Source organism: Schistocerca serialis, chromosome 5 (genome assembly GCF_023864345.2).
Source record: "Schistocerca serialis cubense isolate TAMUIC-IGC-003099 chromosome 5, iqSchSeri2.2, whole genome shotgun sequence".
Taxonomy (NCBI): domain Eukaryota; kingdom Metazoa; phylum Arthropoda; class Insecta; order Orthoptera; family Acrididae; genus Schistocerca; species Schistocerca serialis.
In genome coordinates this window covers 734,329,887-734,351,086 of record NC_064642.1, presented here as the reverse complement: position 1 = coordinate 734,351,086, position 21,200 = coordinate 734,329,887, and positions in this window count along the sequence as shown.

The window sequence follows — 21,200 nt, the reverse complement described above, 5'->3', positions numbered from 1 at the left end:
CGTTTTAAAAAACCTTTATTCGTTGTCGAGAAACACCCCAGAAAATGAATCTTGGTTACCAATACCGAGCCTCAGATTCCAACATGAGTATGTAGAGCTCTTGGCTGAAATTTTTACGATATGTTACTAAGATCCCGATCTCGAAAAACCTTGTAAATTTTTTTCATACCTCTTTCCGAGATACGGAAGCTTCAAGGTACCATACTTGTGCACGGGAGGACGACGGTTCAATCCCGTCTCCGGCCATCCTGATTTAGGTTTTCCGTGATTTCCCTAAATCGTTTCAGGCAAATGCCGGGATGGTTCCTTTGAAAGGGCACGGCCGATTTCCTTCCCAATCCTTCCCTAACCCGAGCTTGCGCTCCGTCTCTAATGACCTCGTTGTCGACGGGACGTTAAACACTAACCACCACCACCACTTGTGCACGTAAAATACGCACGTAAATTCCGGTGTGAAGTTCTAAATGGTTCAAACGGCTCTGAGCACTATAGGACTTAACATCTGACGTCATCAGTCCACTAGAACTTAGAACTACTTAAACCTGACTAACCTAAGGACATCACACACATCCATGCCCGAGGCAGGTTTCGAACCTGCGACCGTAGCGGTCGCGCGGTTCCAGATTGAAGCCCCTGGAACCGGTCGGCTACGCCGGCCGGCCCGGAGTGAGGTAATAACGTTGTTAATCAAGTGACGTAGGATGCAGAAATATGCTGTAAGGTGTCTCCGTTATCATCAGAAAGATCCTGAGAACACCATGCTGTAGTACTGGAGAACATGAAACGTATTTGTGCACGTAAAATTTAGTCTCAGGTGTAAAAATAGTTTTCCGTTATTTCGCTTTCACGTAAGGAATTTTAATGACTAATAAATTTCGGTTCAAATGAGTGACATTCCGCGATGTAGCAGGAAAAAGAATGGGACCAGGTGAAAAATCCTCCTATTAAAGCAGAAGAAAGGCGAATATGCTCCTGTGTAAAAGACCTTCCTCAACACGTTTAAAAGTTTTTGCGAAATTTTGGCATAAGAACATAATCGCGTTTATTTGTGCTGTGAGAGATGGAGACATTGGCACTGGGAAACAGACGGAAAAGCAATAAATTCCTGGAGATAGTAGACGGTGGTTGCAGTATAGGAAGAGCGAAGGAGACCATGGCAGTGTGGGAGGAAGAGAGGGACGCAATGGCAGGTGGACATAGTTGAAAGTGATAGAACAGCTTTAGGAAAAGAGTGAAGGTGGCGGTGCCAGTGGGAGAGGAATAACTGAATGGAGAAAATGGAAGCTGGTTAGAGCCGTGATAACGAGGGACACTGTCTATGACAATGACAACAGGGAAGAGAGAGATAGTGATATTGAGAAAGCAACAGTGGTAAGGGATTAATGCAGTAAAATGTAATTGCAGTAAGAGAGAGGAAGATGGAGATGGTGACAGTGGGAGGAGACAGTAGTAGTAGTACAGGACAAAGAAGACTGTGGCAGTGACACGGGTAACAGTTACAGTTAGAGAGACAGAAAGAGATAAGAACAATCAGTGGCACTGAATGAGTGAATGTCGTTGAGCCGGGTGGAAATGGATGGGTGAGGTCGAGTTAGTGGGTGTGAGTGGATTACAGTTAGGGAAAAGCACGGGAGGTGGGCTGTCCGAATGTTTGTCGATGAATGACAGTCCATTCTTCCGCAAGAGCCAGGTAGTGACATTGGTGGTGCGGTCTAGAGCGAAGTCGCCGTTCTGGCACATATTCTGGATGGGCCAGCCCATTTCAGAAATTTTACTGTCCACATTCCAGTGTCTCACATACACTGCTTTGTGACAGGGTGCATTGTCATGCTGATACAAACAATAATACTCTCCTTCTCTACCACCCATGATACACAATAATGTAAAATGCGATCATATCTTTGTGCATTTAGCGGTTTCTTTAGCGGGGAATGGGGACCATATCCTGACCACAAAAATCACCCCCGTACAATAACACTACCTCTTCCGCACTCTACTACTTTCACTACGCAAGGCGACGGGCAGAATTCTACAGTCATTCAGCAGACTTAAACCCTTCCATTGGACTGCCACGATCACACGTTTTCGGTCATCGTCTGTCCAGTAGCACGCCCTCTAGATCACCTTAAGAGTAAATGGCGGCAGAAACATGTGGCTTATGAGTAGCTTCTTTACCATTGTACACATTCTCTTTAACTCCCTGCGCAGAGACAGTGTGCTAGCTAGACTGCTGGCAGCGTTTTGGAACCAGCTAATATTTCCTTCCGCTGATTTCATACGTTTTGTTTACGTCCACTCTAGGCTACGTTCGACAGCCCACGCCTGTCAGTAAGTGAGCTCTGCCTGGTATAGGTTTACCTTCGGTTGTTCCTTTACGTTCCTTTACGTTCTCAAAATGAAATCACCCACCGTCAAAGTGGGCAAAGCAAGGTTCAAAATGGTTGAAATGGCTCTGAGCACCATGGGACTTAACATTTGAGGTCATCAGTCCCCTAGAACTTAGAACTACTTAAACCTAACTAACCTAAGGACATCACACACATCCATGCCCGAGGCAGGATTCCAACCTGCGACGTGGCGGTCGCGCAGTTCCAGACTGTAGCGCCTATAACCGCTCGGCCACCCCGGCCAGCTGTACCAAGAGAAAGACGCCTAAATCACAACCAAATGTGTTTACAGTAAGTTTGGGAACTGTTTACAAAGCTTATACTGTGAAGAATTCTTCGAGAATGCAACCTAAGGACATCACACACATCCATGTCCGAGGCAGGATTCGAACCTGAGACCGTAGCAAATCGAGGGTTGAAATGTCTCTGAAGGACTTGTTACTCACGTGACATGTAGTAACTAGTCCACGATCGAAACCAGTGAGCTCACCTGACGTTCATATCTAAATTTATATGATTACACTGCAATTCACAATTAAGTGACTGGCAGAGGGTTTATAGAACCATCTTAAAGTTATTTCTCTACCGTTCTATTCCCAAACAATGAGGGAAATATGAATACACAAATATTTTCGTCCGAGCTGTGATTCTTATTTTCTTATGACGATCAATTCTCCTATGTAGGTGGCCGCCAACAAAATATTTTCACACTCTGAGGAGGAGACGGTGATTGAAATTTCGTGAGAAGATCCTGCTGCAACGAAAAAACTCTTGTTTTAACGATTACAGCAGAACTGTCGAATCAAAGCATCGGCACTCTGTCCCCTATTCCGCGATAGCCCTACTTTGAACTTTTACGATGTCTTCCGCAATCCTGTCTGATGCGGATCCCACACCGTGCAGCGTTCTGCAGTCACTGTGTGTCTACTGACACACAGAATCTGCTACACATATACTGGTCAATTCCACATCACAGAGGTATGTCCAGATATTTTTGATCACATAGCTCGAGTACTACCGTCTTAGAAGTAATGGCATAATAGGACCACCTAGTAATTCCACACGATGGTTAATAGCGTTGGAGCTAGTGGTTCTAATTGCATGCTAGCTGGGTCTGCAGTAATTCACTCAAGTCCCATGTCGTGGCAGGATAAATACGCCACCTGGATAAACGGCTTTTAATAATTAGATAATAAGAATGAATACCGGGGCCGCATTTGCGACTGCGCCTCCCCCCCCCCCCCCTTTTACAAACGAGCCGCCGACACGTGTGAGTAATTGCGAGAACAATGGTGATAATTAAATTATGTCGGCTTTTGTGTAACTGCTTTGCTGCCGACGTGAATGCGCCGATATTATGGCGGTCTGATTTATCGCGCTGTCAGCTGCGTTACGGCGATGCCATTTTGCCGAGCCGCAGCGGTGCACGTCATTTTGATTTCGGCATCGGAAAATAAATACAGCTGCAGGCGCACACCAATACCGCTGACAGGTGTTTGAAATACACGGCATGCGAAATGAAAGACAGAATCAAGCGAGGCAGACACTTTTATGCCACCGGGTTCACGTGGCATTTTAGAGCGTCGTTCCGGTTTTAAAACCGGAGGGGGGGAATTTGGCTGCCCGTGCCCAAAGGGGGAACTCGGCCGTTGTGCTTGTCAGCTACCTATACTCCGGTTCAGTTTTTGTCCACCAGCTTAGAATGTATCAAGAATTTTTTCACTTGCAAAGAGTGAAAGATCCTTGCTCAGCTGAGCCTTTCAAGGCGAGATTCATTTGAAAAGTTCCTCCTTGTCCGTTGTCTCGTAGCTTCTGTAACGTCTGGTGAAGTCTAGTCGCACCCGAAGCCACGGTACACCACCTACTCACAGGGACCGATCGGTAGAACGTCGACGCTGAGCGTGCCGAGTTCAACGTGCTGGTGAACACTCAGAAACGATATGACGTGGCCGGCCGGAGTGGCCGTGCGGTTCTAGGCGCTACAGTCTGGAACCGAGCGACCGCTACGGTCGCAGATTCGAATCCTGCCTCGGGAATGGATGTGTGTGAGGTCCTTAGGTTGGTTAGGTTTAATTAGTTCTAAGTTCTAGGAGACTGATGACCTCAGAAGTTAAGTCGCATAGTGCTCAGAGCCATGTGACGTGTGTCCGCGGGCCCCAACGAGGTTTAGGCGACGGCAGCGGCAGGTGGCGCTATCTGGCTCTCATATCACACTGTTTAGGAAATGGTCGTCAAATTATAGTAGAGCCTCCATTAAAAGGCACACTTTCACCCTTGTCCATTTGCTGGCCACATTGTGCTGTCTGTGGTATACGTAACTAAGGAAAGTACCATCTTCTGTCAATAATGACATCGGCGTAGAAAAGTTACGGATAGTTCGGTACAAATTCGTACTTGATCGCTGTCCCTATACAGGAGCAGAATCCTAAAAACATGTGGAACAAAACAAGAAAGTGCAAAATACATTATAGCAAGCAGTGTAAGCTGTCTTGTAGATTAAGGCAAACTCATTCCTCAGAAAGAGTTTACTTATATTTACATAAGATTGAACATTATAGAATATACTCTTATAAAACTAATAAGAAAATTAGTGAACGTATTACAAAGCACGAACGCTAGCAATTAAATTTTTTTAGCCTAATGGGGCGCAAAACAGCAACACATCACCATTACATTACCATTTCTTCTCGTTTTTGCACTATGTTCCTTATTGTTCCTTGTATTTGGTAGTAGCGGACGTCACTTGACATCCGTTGAAGTATGTTGTTGATTCTTTCACCCATTTTTTTTTTCAGAGACCAGCAAGCTCTCTGACCGAACACGCTGAGCTACCGTGCCAGCAACCATGCCGCTTCGCTACTTACTGCACTATAACAACGAGTGACGAACGACCAAACTTTGCATCTCAAATCCTGAAACATTTGACGTAGATATCTTACGAACTGACGTTTAATTATAACAGATTGTGTCAACAACATTGGCTTTCTTACAGATACTCTGTGCGTTGTTGCGTTGAAACGGCATACTCTCACAATATACAATATTCTTTAACTACCAATATGACGTTTCCCTTCGTTTTATTACAACAAATCATACAATGAACCATGAGTTTTCGAGAGATCTTTAATTTTCTGTTACTTACAAATGTACAAATATGGGCTGCAGCTGAAAACCAATATTTTATAGACCCTCGTCGCCAGTTTTGTAAAAGCCTTGTTGCTCCTGCTGTGGAGCCCAAATCGCCACCTTTATTACGGTAGGTCGAGTTTGTGAGTTCGTGAAACGGCTTCTGGTGCAGTACACCGCTAAAACAGTTTCTCCCTGCTAGTATTACACGGCAGTGCTCCAGGGTCAACTAACAGGATATCAAAACTAAGGTTCTACAACGCCTCAACAAATTAATAACGAAGCCACACAAATGAGCTAAAAGATTTACATACCTTCGTGCCTTGTCGACTAATGAACTCAGCAACACTGCGTGTAATATAACGTAAAAAGGGCCCTCAATGACTAAGCGCAAATAATCGTAGGTAAACTTCACAGTACATAGCAAATGCAATGTACAACAAGTGTCTGTTCACTTCTATGAGTTCACTAAACGACGTTTGCCATCTAAGTCAGTTCTGGAAAATGATCTCTAACCAAGTGAGCGAGAGCTGTTCTTCTATATTCCTGGTAGGCTTCTGTCCGTTGTCGTCCGGTCGTTGGCGTATTGTACTAGGTCGGTTATAGGCCGAGTCGAAATCGATATCATCATCCTCAGATCCGACCGTGGAATTCGCGTAAGTGGTGAGCCTCTATGGCACTAGTGCCAGCTCGCATCGTTGCGCCTGTGGTGATTTATCCATGGCTGTGTCTTGTTCGGACGGCACAGCAAATATGGCATCTCCCGACTTTCTAATGAAGAGAGATGGCGTGCATGTGACGTAGGTGGCAATCTGTCATCTCACTGGTCAGCGTTCAAACGCACATTCTGAATATCTGTCACGCTAGGTATTGCTCTACACGTTCCGAAACACTCCCCAACGTGCTTTTCCCACAGTGGACGCTCATCGTTCAACGTTAGAATGCACGGTCCGCGTGTCGATGGTTTCAGGGCCGGGTGGTGCGCGAGACCAATTTTGCTACATGTACTCTCAAACACCTGTTGGCGGGCCTGGATATTTTCTAGGCCCTGCTACACCTACGCTATAAAATCAAATAATGGTCGCCAGCCTCACTTAGAACGGCGAGACAGGTTTCAAACATTGCCTTTCCGTGTACCATTACTCAGTGGCGTGAAGGCATCTGACTTCCTTAAAAGCTCCCAAGTTCGACCACTGACTTGGACAACGGGTACCGCAATCAGTGAACACACCGTCACCAACCGCTTTCTCCCACCTCTTCTTTAAACGACGTAGGAACACTCTAACGTGAAAGAAGGTATACACATTACACAAAACTGCACAGCTCAAGTTTATATTGGAGCACATTCAGTTTATTATAAGAACGCACTCATATAATTATATGAATTAAATGAGTCGCCACGATGGGCACCTCCAGTGCGAAATCACAATATCGTCCGACTTCTAGTGGAAATCGGAAAATTAACGAACGGGAAGACATGGACGTGGACTGCTGATAGGTGGCCTAGCTGTGGGTCGGCTGGGGAGGGCGTACCGAAATAGTCCCCGCATTTGCGATAACCACTGTCGCAGAACGATGTCAAACTACGAATGCCACAACGCGATCTGCTTATCCCGTAGTGCCAGAGGTACATTCTTGAATTTCAGTACAGAATGATCTTAGAACATTCTACACTGTACCCCATGTTGGCGACTTGTTCTGTGTTCCATACCACCTAAAGCTTGCCTTTTCAGCAGCAGTCGGAGAAGCAGCAGGCAGCCCACAGTCACTTGATCCTCACTCAGCTCCTCGAGGAGGTAAATCCTCTTGCACTTTTAGCAGTCCTTCTAAGACCTCTCAAGACACAAAAAGTCATGCCAGATGTGGGATTTAGTAGGTGGTGAAATAGGCAATAACAAGGCACAGGAATAAGTATAGTGGCTAGATAGGCGTCTCAAAGGACCGAAAGGGAAACAGGGAGTTTTCCGTAGAATTCAGCCCTTATCCAAGTCTGGATACTCAGCGTTTACGCGCCAAAATGGTTATTAGTAGCCTGCAAACAGTAGTCTGCAGCTGTGGTCTAATGCATTTGTGACTAGTGATGGTTTAACGAACATGTGAACTTACAGATTATGTTGTATTACGATGTTTGAATGCGTGTGCTCGCACTGTATAACGTCACATACTCCCACAACCAGGCCCCCTTCATCCCCCTCACCACCCTCGTCTAACTCTCCCCTCCCCTGGTACAACAACCCTACCGTATCCTGTACCACAATATTCACTCCCTGCCCATCCACAAACTCCTCTTCCTCCACACCTTCTGTCAGCACTGCGTGGATGCCTTCGTCCTAAATGAAACCTTCCTTTAACTTCGTATCTCCATCTCCACAGCTCCTTACACCCTTCACTGCACCGATAACCAGTACCTTCCAGCGCGTACCCTCCAGCGCGTGGCGGAGTTGCTATAGGCCACCTCAAACACCTCCCTGCCCGGCCCCAAGCTCTCCTTAACAATCCTGCCGAGCATCTCACCCTCAGCCTCTTCTTCCCCACTCTTACCGTCACCTGTGCCACCATTTATGTCCGCCCTCGCACCCCCATCCCGTACGATTTCCTGGCCCACATTGACCGCACCTTCTCCACCTACGTGATTGCCGCCGACCTCAATATCCAGAGCCTTGATCGCTCCTACCCTCCAACGGTCCCAACGCCTTCTCCAGAATCACCTTGACCTTTTTGCCACATGGTGTAACCAGTGGCTCCTGAAAATCAATCCTTCCAAGACCCAGGCAATCATTGTACGTTGTACCACTCGCTCCTTCAAGCTCCCGGATTTCTCCCTTACCATCTGCGCCCGTCCTGTCCGCCTCAGCCCCACCCACACCTACCTTGGCCTCACCATTGACCGTCACCTCACCTGGATCCCTCATCTCCACTCCATCCAATCCAAAGCCCATAACCCCCTCCAACTCCTCAAACTCCTCTCTGGCCGGATATGGGGGTTGCACCCCTCTACCATCCTTCACACCTACAAATCCTTAATCCATCCCATCCTCTGTTATGCCAGTCCCACCTGAATATCTACCCACCCCAAATTCCATCAGTCCCTCCAGATCCTTTAGCGTCATGCACTCCACCTTCCCCACCTGCTCCTATTCCTCGAACATATCCACATACTCTACACCTCCCGCCGCCTTTATCCCCCCCACCCCCTGGTTGCTCCTCTCTCTCCCATCCCTGCCCCCTCCCACGTCTTCACTGTTGTGTCCCCCCTACCCTCCATCTCTACACACTTCATCTCCTTTCCCAAGGTGGCTTCCATTAATACCCCCTCCCAAATGATGCCCACTCTCCCTCCATTTATCCCTCCTCTGATCCTCACCCACCTCCTTCTCTCCACCCTTTTCTTGGGCTCCCTCCCCGCTTCTAACCTCTTTTTCCCCACCTACCCTCTCTCTGCCCCCCTTCTCTCCCCCAAGTCCTTTTGCATTTCCCTCCTCGGTCTTTTCCCATTCCCTCTCACGTCTGCTCTGCCTCTCACCCCTTACTAGTCCTCCCCCACCTTTGGTTCCCCCCCCCCCCATCCGTTTCTCCTCTCCACCCTCCTTGTTTTCTCCCTCATCTGTCCAGTTCCACCCCTCCCCATCTGCCCTAGGTTAAGGTGTGTCCTATTTGTGCCGACATTTTAGTACAGTGTTTACAGTGAGTGTTCAGTGTTGTGTGTCTTTTCCGAAGTGTTGCGAACGGCCATCATACTGTCGCTAGGTATGATTTTATATCTCTTGCGAGCAGAAGCCAGACTGTTGCCATGTTTTTTTAATTGTCTGTGTACTATGTTACCTGTCTGCATCCTGTGTATTTTATTCGCTTTGCCAATCCTTTGCTTCCTGTTTTAACTTTCGACAACTTTCCGCCGTTTTACAAATTAAGTTCCCGTTTTATTGCCTGCTTTTATTGTTTCTTAACTTCTTCTTACGTTTTAACAAGTCTGTAGGCTGCAGAGCAGCGTAATAAGCTGCTGCCAGCCCGCCCCCTTCGGGGGGAATCGAAATACAATAAATACAACAAAGGGAAAAAAAGACATACAGATGTGTCAGCTTACAATACATTGGCATAGCTTAAAGCCATAATATGTAAGTAACGCGGGTACATAGTTAAAATGTATAATCGGTACAGCGCCGAGATACATAATGAATCTGTTAAATAATTTTTTAAACATTCTGTATTTTTCAGCAGCACCTGATAATGGCCTAAGGCCAAAATTTTAATAGTGTAATAAAAACTTATGAGACACTGGCGTGAAGATGATGTCCTTCAAAAAATATTGGACATCATCAGACCACAACTCTAGCGGCATCCACAAATTGACCGTCTCTGTATTCACCGACCAAGGCAGCAGTCACGGAACTCCATCCCGCAAACTGACATCCGCCCCCTGCACTGCACAATGCAGGCACGTTTGCGCACTTGTATTGAACATTTTGGCGTTAACATCGGTTATTAACGTACCACTACTTCACATTTGGAAAGGCTTATCTCGCTCTCACACTAACCTGTGATCTTGAAATGTTAATCACTCAGGTATGTTACGTAGACAAATGTTTTCCCTACATTTCGTTAGTCAACATTAACTATTTTTTGGTGTTGTTATTTTTTGCCATCAATGGGTATGGCTGCTATACTTCGTTCATCGTAAGATTAAACCTGATGTAAACGAACACAAACGCGATGATTGGTCAACAGTCGTAGCACACGAACTCCTGTGCTGTTACGCTCTTGGAAGTAGTCCTATCTTATTACTATATTAATGGAAACGATAATTCAGAATGTTCTAATGTATTGACAGCCATCGACGTTTTCCTTAGTCATACACAAGGTATGTAGATTTTATGTCAAAAATCGTGCACAGTCGCAGTGTGCTTACTGTTGAGCTCTAATTGTCGAGTTGTAAATACGTAGTGTGAAAATGGCTGAGGCTGCTTCCTGCTCCGTCGTGAAACTCGAGCGTCGAACACCATTAAACAGTGGCGAGAAACGGATTGTTCTGGATGTTTTTAACAAGTTTATACAGAAAAATATCCGTTCGGCGGAATGCAGAAATGACACCTGAATTTACTAGTATTTCTGTGTCAAGTGTTCTGAGAGCGCGGAAAGAAAAACAGAATACCGGTAAACTTTCCACACCAGGGAAGATGTGGAGACGTCAATTGTGTGTCTCACGAAAGTGTGATGATTTTTCGAAAAGTGCTGTGCGATCAAAGGTGCACGCATTTCTCTTCAGAAACGAGGCACCCACAATAGACAAAGTACTTAAAGCAGTAAATGACCATGGAAACTAGCGCAGTTTTACAAGGCCAACATTTTACAAACTAATGCGAGACATTTGTTTCCAGTTCGAAAAAAGGAAACGTAATAGTATAGTAACAGACAGAGATGATATTTCTGTGTGGAGGGGGCGTTATTTTCGTCAAATTCGCGAATTTATAACTGAGAAACTTAATATTTATTTTCTTTATAAGACTTTCGCTAATGCCCGACGTGTCACACAAAAAGAAGGGAATGATGCAACAGTTACTGACAAGAGGTAAGCTTTTGTTGCAGGTCTATCACAAATAATAAACAAAACTCGTTGGGAAAAGGGAAGAGGTTAATTATTGTGCCTCATTGTTCTGTGGAAACTGGTGATTTAACTTTTGAGTCTAAGAAAACGGGAGATTATCATGGAGAAATCAATGGGGAAGTGATCTTAAGTGGTTTAGAGATGTTCTGCCCTAATTGCAGACCTACAGCATTCTTGTAATGGACAACGCATCTTATCACAGCGTGAAACTTATCACAGCACAGGCCGCAGAAATCTTGGAAAAAGTAAGACGTTGTAAACTGGTCGGTAGAAAAGGGAGCCAATGTCGATCCCACCGCAATTAAGGTTGAATTGAAGCAACAGGCTTAACGTTATACTGTGGACCAATATATTGTTGCCGAAGCTGCTAACTCTGCAGATCACATTGTCGTTGGGTTACAACCATGCCACTGCAATCTGAATCCAATAGAACTGATCTGGAGAAGGTTAAGGGGTTTGTCGCCAGAAATAATAAAACATTTAAGATTCGAGATGTAATGCACGAAGCTTTGTCACTTGTCACTACCGGACGCTCTCTGGGATGCAGAACAAAACGTCACTAAAGAACAGGAGAAAATATGACGCCTGGATGAATTCGTGGACGCTGTTGTTGATCGCCTCGTCATCAACGTAGCAGATGACAGTTGTTGGACGGAAATGTATTCCCTGGATTCCGATATGGAAGGAGTACACGCACCGTCAGACGAATGACTGTAATGAATACGTTCAGTGCATTCAATATTTAACTAAATGGTGAAGTCTCTTCAATACTCTCGTACGTCACACACAGATTACGTATAAAAATTACCATGTGGCTATAATAATTTAGTGGTTGAAGCGGCCGAGCGGTTCTAGGCGCTACAGTCTGAACTGTGAGACCGCTACGGTCGCAGGTTAGAATCCTGCCTCGGGCATGGATGAGTGTGATGACCTCAGGTTAGTTTGGTTTAAGTAGTTCTAAGTTCTAGGGGACTGATGACCTTAGAAGTTAAGTCCCATAGTGCTCAGAGCCATTTTTGAGAGGTTGAAGATCTTTTGTTCGTGTTTGCTTTAACAATACATGTGTTTGTGGATGGGGTCCGCCTTTACCAAAACAGAACTTTGTTTCTTATCCCAAACACGTTTCATTGCAGTTGCCGCATCATCTGTGGGCTTTTATTTTATGGCTGTTAAACATAATGTTCCTTATTGTTTGTATACATGCAAACACTAGTTTTTAAATTGCAATTACGAAGTTTTGAAGGACGCATAAAATTATGTAATAATACCTTTCCACTACACGGTGTGGTTTTCCTGAGGTATTATTCTTTAATAGTGGGTTTTTTTTTTTTTAACAGTTTGTTATCTGCAGCCATATACAACTTAATGTAAGCAAATTATTTAAGCAAAAATTACAATCTGGGAACTGTTGTGGCTCTTCTTCAGTGCGAAGTTCTGTGTATTGAGCTATCACTGTAACTGTTTCTCTGTTTACCAGTTGTAAAAACAATATGGCGGACAGCGGAATACTTAACGGTGTAAATACAAGCTGGCTGACATTGGAACAGTTGAAGGTGTACCTGGCGGTTGTTTCGAATCTTTCAGAGGTGTGTGTGTGTGTGTGTATGTGTGAAGGGTAATGAAGTGTCCTGTAGGTTGGTGTTATCTAACAATTCTGTGAGTCCCACGCCCGGGTTCCCGGGTTCGATTCCCGGCGGGGTCAGGGATTATCTCTGCCTCGTGATGGCTGGGTGTTGTTTGCTGTCCTTAGGTTAGTTACGTTTAAGTAGTTGTAAGTTCTAGGGGACTGATGACCATAGCTGTTAAGTCCCATAGTGCTCAGAGCCATTTGAACCAATTCTGTGAGGGCAGAGAAAAGAGTTCCATTGCAGAGAGCTGTGGATAATTTAGGGTAATTTTGGAATATTCATCACTCTTCTCTTGAATTACTAGAGTATGTTAGCTAAGAACGAGTGTATGTTACGTTTTCCGTCTAATCATCTAAGAAGCGTATCTGCAGGAATTCTACAGCGCATTATTTCACTTTGCTTCAAAATTAAATGACATTCGGAGCTGTACTGCTTCTCTGTTGGTCCCTTTTTATGGCCAGCCACGTCACTGCAGGTTAGCTGTCCAAGTTAAATGCGCCGGTATAGCTGTCGTCCCGTATTATCGCTGAGTCGATGAGCGCGTAACGCACAGCATAAAAAGTATCCTTATTATCGTACTTGACTGTACACAAGCCAGCTTGGCTCCAGTCCTCACATGAAACGAAATCCAATGAGATTCCAGCTAACGCGGAAGACTACATAGTGCAATGTTTACATGACGTTTATTCTTATGATGAACGGAGTACAACAGTTTGGCCCCGGCATCGCTGGGAACGTTGAACGACATGCCACATCCTCTCTACGTAGTTTCTGTCTCTGTCTGCGAACGAACGGGGCTTGGACTCCACACAGCTGGAGAAGCAGCCGGAGCGCAGCAGAGTACCAGCGGTAGCGCAGTGGGGAGGGGGAGGTGGAGCGAGGTGTCGGGATTAAATTGTAGCACGTGTAACTCGCTCAGCTGAACTCGGCGCGGGCCGGCATTCGCGCGCGGAACTTGCTGCGGCCGCGCTGCGTGCGAAATGGCCCAACTTTGGATTGGGAAGTTTAAACTTTTCCCTGCCGGCCGGCCGGCGGCGCTGGGCAGTCAACAGGCCCGACTGACTCTCCTACTGCACCTCCACTGCGCCATTCTCAGCCCTTCGTGGGCGCAGGCGGACCTACTGTAGGCAGACCTAGGCAGGCCTGCGGCGACGATGCAGGGTACATACAGCCTCTCCATCACACGGCACATCACACCGCAATCTTATTTCTCGCAAGGGATGCCTACACTGGTGTCCAAAATTAAACCAACAAACGGAAATTCTGTAAGATTGCCTTTATTTCGCCACAGAACAGTAAGTATAGTAGAACCAATACAAATAATACGAAACGTCAACAACTGCAACATGCGTAACGGAAGACAAAAATTTTCTTCGTTTTTTCCATCTTAAAGGATTTGCGCACACTTTACAGCAACTCGTTAATGAGCTCAGTTCGGGGCGTGACCACTTCTGGCTGCAATAAGTCACGGAATGCTGTGAATGATGTCGCTAGTCTCACGTTGAGGCAATGACGCCCATTCTTCTACAGAGCTGCTCGCAAGTCTTGGAGATTGTTTGGTGGATGCTCACGTGATGCAACTCGTGTTCCTAGTGCATCCCAGACATGCTCTATGGCAGTGGTTCCCAACAGTTGGTCCGCGGACCCCCGGGGGTCCGCGAGCTATGCCAGAGGGGTCCGCAAGATGCCATATATATTTCGTATGATAACAGATTTTTTGTTTTGGCCGCTTCCTGCATGAGCAGTTTTAAGCACAATATTTTTTCCAAAATGAGTATGTCAATGTTTTTTCTAAGTACAAAAATAGAAAACTTATAAAAAAGACTCTTAACTTGGCTTCTTTAAGTACTTGATACAGTGATATGACAAGGTACCAATCATGCTCGATGAGGGGTCCTCGAGAAAATTTTGTTGGGAACCCCGGCTGTATGGTATTCAAATCGGGAGAGCGAGCAGGCCAAGCCGTGCGAGCAACATCTTCCGTTCCCAAGAAAAAAACACCAGCAACCAGTGCTCTATGAGGTCGAGCTTTATCGTCCATCAATACGAATTCTGGGCCCTCAGACTCTCGTAACAACCGCATATGAGGTCCCAAGATCTTGTCACGTTACCTGATGCCAGTTAACCCATGCCGACTCACTCGTATAATTTCACGAAGAGCTGTTCGAGTAGTCAATGTAATCCTTGTCCTGACCATTAGAGATCCTCCTCGATATCGGTCTTTTTCCACAATGTTTGAGTCCAGAAATCCTGTTCCACATTCCCTCCAGATGCTAATCCATCGATAATCACTCTCTAGACTAAATTCGGACTCATCTGTGAACATAACGTTGCCCCACTGTTCGACCATCCAGATGGCATGTTGACGACTCCACTTTAGACGTTCCCTTTTGCGAACACGCGTCAGAGGTACTCATACAGCAGATCTCCGGCAATAACATCCGCTCTGCTGAAGCCTTTTGCGCACCGCTTGCCTCAATACAACACCCCCAGTGGATGCTGCAAGGTCAGATGCCAGTTGCCGTGCAGTAATAAGGCAGTTTCGTCGTGCCTTTGCAGTCAAATAACGGCTCTCTCTTCTGAAGTCAGATGTGATCGGCACTGCCTGGCCTCCGGGATACAGTTCAGGTCAGTTTCTATAAACTGTCGCCACATCTGTGAAAGATTCACATTAAGCCGTCGGGCCACATCAGCTTGCTAGTGTCCTGCTTTCAATCTTCCTGTGGTCCTGCACCGTTGATAGTCCGGTAGGCGTCTTCTCTGTACCACAATGCATCGTCTGTGAATGCTTACTCAGCGATTGTGGATGTGAGACTAACCGACAAACACTATTCCGTTAGGTCGATGCCCTGTTGCCATTGTTGACGTGGTTGTCCGTTGACCGAAATGGCGTCTTCCGTGCAAAACACGACCATACGGACTTCCGTAAACAATGTGTGTGATTGTATCGTGAATTAGACACAAGACGGGGAAATAGCGATTTCTTGCTTTAATTTTGGACGCTATTGTAGGATTAATGAACTACGGCGGGGCCCCGCGCTGCAAATGTTTAAAGTAAAATAAAAATTGTTTGTTCTAAAATGAGTGCCTGGCGTTGTCAGCTTTGCAGGAGGCGATCTGTACAGATAATTTTGCAGTCTTCTTTCGGTAAACATTTTATTTGTCAAGATCTCAAGGAAAGATATGACGATTACTACTTTTTGACCAGTTAAATCGACATCTTCATATCTGAAATGTGCGACGGATACAGGTGCACATATTTTTGTATGTGGTACCTTAATATGTGCACACATAAGAATGTCGATTGCTTTTGTTTTTTTTCTCTGTGTCGAGCAGTCTTACCACAAACATGTCACAAACTTTACGACCATATGTTTTTTGCATGATCGTAACTGCATCTTTAAGTGGACTACACTTGTCAGTACAGACTCCCCATTTTGTGTCCACGCATCCGGACTTCAACAACTGACTTGCTCCCCTGGGAGAAAATATGCCTTTATGTCACGCTTATGCCACACCTACGTGGAGGTACCATCCAACCTTAAATACACGACTCTTAAAAGCTGTAACTATGAGTCTGCAAATTACGTAAATACTGATGCGATGCTGTTCAGTATACTATCCCCAGTCATCATCAGATATATCTACTCTTATACCCGTTACACACTGAATAAATGATAGACGAAAGTAACGATTCATAGCCGGCCGAAGTGGCCGTGCGGTTAAAGGCGCTGCAGTCTGGAACCGCAAGACCGCTACGGTCGCAGGTTCGAATCCTGCCTCGGGCATGGATGTTTGTGATGTCCTTAGGTTAGTTAGGTTTAACTAGTTCTAAGTTCTAGGGGACTAATGACCTCAGCAGTTGAGTCCCATAGTGCTCAGAGCCATTTGAACCATTTAACGATTCATAATAGATAAAAGAGTACATACCGTACAACAGAAAGCAGTGTCTAAATTGGTTATTAAAGACAAAAAAATAGTTCAAATGACTCTGACCACTATGGGACCTAACTTCTGAGGTCATCAGTCCTCTAGAACTTAGAACAACGTAAACCTAACTAACCTAAGGACATCACACATATCCATGCCCGAGGCAGGATTCGAACCTGTGACCGTAGCGGTCACGCGGTTCCAGACTGTAGCACCTAGAACCGCTCGGCCACCCCAGCAGGCTATTAAAGACACTTTGTTTATTTATTTACACGTCAAGTTCCGTAGGACCAAATTGAGGAGGAACTCTCCAAGGTCATGGAACGTGTCAGTAAATGAAATTACAACATAAAAGTGATAACAGACAAAAATAAAATGTTTATGAACCCGAACAAAGTCAAGCCATAAGTTTAAGTAAACGCAATCAACAATACAACAAGAATTAGCTTAATTTTTCAAGGAACTCCTCGATAGAATAGGAGTGATCCCATGAGAAACTCTTCAGTTTAGATTTGAAAGCGCGTGGATTACTCCTAAGATTTTTGAACGCGTGTGGTAGCTTATTGAAAATGGATATAGCACTATACTGCACACCTTTCTGCACAAGAGTGAAAGAAGTCCGATCCAAATTCAGGTTTGATTTCTGCCTAATATTAACTGAGTGAAAGTTTATTCTTGGGAATAATCTAATATTATTAACAAGAAATGACAATAAGAAATGTATATATTGAGAGGGCAACGTCAAGATACCCAGACACGTGAACAGGGGTCGACAACAGGTTCGTGAACTTACAACACTTTTTGCCCACACCTCCCGTTTCTGAGCACAAATATCCTTTTAGATTGCGAAGAGTTAACTCAAAATGTAGTACCATACGACATAAGTGAATGAAAATAAGCAAAGTAGACTAATTTTCTTCTTAGTCCTACTGTGATTTAGTGTTAGTATATTTTCTACTAGCCATGATCTTATGTCATAAACTGCACTATTTGAAACAGAGCCAGTGTTGCACACAACATCCATTACTACCAAGCTAGTGTCATCAGCTAACAGAAAGATTTTAGTGTTACCTGTAATACTAGAGGGCATATGGGCATATCATTTATATAAATAAGGAACATGAGTGGCCCCAACACTGATCCCTGGGGCACCCCCCCCCCCCCCCGCCCCAATTTCACTGTACCCCACTCACACTCAACATCACTGCCATTCTCAACAGTGAATAATGAACTTTCGCTGTCTGTTGCTCAAGTAAGAAGTGAACCAATTGTGAGCTATTCCCCATATTCCATAATGGTCCAACTTCTGGAGCAATATTTTGTGATCAACGCAATCAAACGCCTTAGTTAAATAAAAAAAATATGCCTAACGTTAGAAACCTTTTGTTTAATCCATCAAGTACCTCACAGAGAAAAGCGTTTTTCGCTGTTAACGACTTCTAAAGCCGAACTGTACATTTCATAGCAAATAGTATGATATAAAATGGTCAATTATCCTTACATACACAGCTCTTACAATAACTTTAGCTAACACTGATGGCACAGAAATAGGTCTAAAACTGTCTACATTATCGCTTTCTCCCTTTTTATAAAGCGGCTTTACTACTGAGCACTTTAATCGTTCAGGAAACTGACCATTTCTAAAGGAAAAATTACAAATATGGCTAAATACAGGGCTAACACGTGCAGCACAGTTGTACTAGACATTCCATCATATCCATGAGAGCACTTTGTCTTCAGTGATTTAATTATTGACTCAATATCCTCCTGGTCTGAATCACAGACAAGTATTTTAGACATCAGTCTCGGAAGACTCTACGTAAACGATGTAACGCAAATTGGCGTAGAATAGTAAGTTTAAAATAATACAATTTACATAAAATTTTCAGATATATTTTATCATGGACAGTCGCTACTCAAGTAGAAGACCGTCGACACAGTAGTGATGTAAATTACGCAGAAAAAATGATGTCAGTGAAACGCACAATAACGATCATTCTGCCTGATGCTCAAACTGGATAGCTTCTTCCGATAATGTCAACGGACAAGATGCCTCCTTATGTTGTCTCATATCATTATGATGTATCTGATGTACCACACAACGTAATGATGCGTAGCATATGGATATATTGTAACTACAATTTTTTTACTTAACATTTTATGAATGACAGTGGATTATTTTACTCAATTTTAACTTACCGTTTTGAATAGTAAGCATGATTGTCACAAAGCGTCTCGCTTTAATAACTGATGCAGACACTGTTTTCTGTTACGTGGTGTATAGCGTTACAACTATTATGGTACCACTAATTTCGCCTATTCTTTATATAACGAATATTTGCCTGACGCCTTCTGTGTGCTTTCACATCCGAAGATGGTTATTTAACTGGTCGAAACTAGTAATCATTGTATCCTTCGTAGCTGTCTTGGCAAATAAAAAGTTTCCAAAAGAAGACAGCAACACTGTTTTAGTACAGTAGAGTCTCGATAGTTCGAGTCTCGATAGTTCGGGTTTCCAATAATCCGAGGCTTTTTTTTTTTTTAAAAAAAAAGAAAAAGATTAGCTCGCTGACCTGTTGCACGACCATCTGTTGTCAATATGGCACGAAATACCCCGACTGCCGCCAGCTGTTACCGATCAAAACTGGGGAGTTCATACGCTCCTGTAGTTCCCAGTACCAGTACTGTGCAGTGTTGTGTGTGGTTTTGTCTGTTGACTGTGTGTTCCGTTGTACACCTTACAAAGGTGAGTGCTGTAACAAAAAGAGGAAATTTGTGCCTTTGCATATAAAATTAGAAGCACTAAGACGACTTGACAAAGGAGAAACAATAAAAAAAACTTGCTCTCGAATATGGTGTCGGTGAAGTTACTGTTGGTAACTGGCGAAGAAACCGACTTAAATTGGAACAGTTTTCTTCACAGAAATGCTCACACGAATCTCTCAGTCGAAGAAGTATAAAGAAGTCAGTATTCGAAAAAACAAGTGAGGCATTGTTCATGTGGTTATCCAACAGAGGCAGAAGGGTGCTCCGGTTTCTGGCCCAATCTTGCAAGAAGCAGCTTTGTTTTTCCAAAGCCAGATGCAGGAAGGAGATGAAAATGTCGCCGCTAGTGTGGGCTGCCTCGACAAGTGGAAGAAGAGGTATGGAGTGCGTCAACTAGACGTATGTGGAGAAAAATTCTCTGGTGACGCTCAGGTCGTTTCAAAATTTATGGTCGAGTTTTAAAAAATCATAACTGACGACAATTTGTTTACTGAACAAATATATAACTGTGACGAAATTGGGCTGAATTTTAAAATGTTACCAGCGAGAACACGCTTCTTGTGAAGAAAAAAGTGCTCCTGGGCACAAAAAAAGCATAGAGCGGCTCACAGTAATTGCAGCTTCAAATGCAACTGGAAACCACAAACTAAAACTAGTTGTGATTGGGAAGTCTGCCAAGCCAAGAGCATTCAGGAATGTATCCATCTCAGCTCTTCCGGTTGTCTATACACATCAGAATAATGCCTGGATCAATCAGGAAATCTTCAAGAACTGGTTTTTTAACTCATTTGTACCTGACTGCAAGAATTTTTTAAGAGAAAGCTGACTGCCATAGAAAGCAATTTTGCTCATGTATAATGCGTCCTCACATCCAAGTGCAGGAGAACTGCAGTGCGATGGTATCCGCGGCTTGTTTTTCCCACCAAACGTTACATGCATTCCGAAGACAACGAAAGCATTGTAGGAGCTCTGAAGAAAGTGACTTTGAAGGACGTCGTGTACTGGATTAGCGAATCTTGGAGCGAAATAAAGTCAGACACAATTTCTAAGTCATGGAGGAAAATTCTACGGGAAAGTATGCCAAACAAAGAAATTGAAGATTTAGCAGATGAGGACGATCAACCATTGTGTAATTTAATCAGAAGATTGCCAGGTGTGAACAGACAGAATAGGTGGAAGTAGGCGAGTGGTTAAATTTAGACGAACAGTTGGAAGTGCCAGACTCTTCTATAATTGACATGGTTAACATTCCATCGCAGTGTGAGAGCGACGAGGATGACGAGGCAGAGGCTGCACCGATGATGAGTCACACCGGTGGCTACGCTGCTCTCGAGGGCGCCGTATGCTACGTGGAACAACAGCCTGAGGCGACACCAGCTGACCTACTGCTCCTGAGACGGTGGCGTGAGATTGCCGCGAGGAAACGTTGCAGCTTCGCCAAACAAAAGACACTTCAGTATTACTCGTCTAAATAAATAATTATTGTTATTCTGCCGATGCAAATGCATGTGCAAATACTTTTATTTTAATAAAGTTCATATTTTAACCTGTATTACTCACAATATCATAATATTTCTTTTTCCCATTTAAATTTCGATAGTCCGAGTTTTCGATAGTTCGAGTTGGTTCCAGTCCCGTTCACCTCGAACTATCGAGACTCTACTGTAATTGTAGTGGTACATAAGCTGCGGAGTTTTCCGAGTACGCTGATGGTCTCCTCTGTATATAATCACTTTGTTATAATATCTTTGATTAATCCAA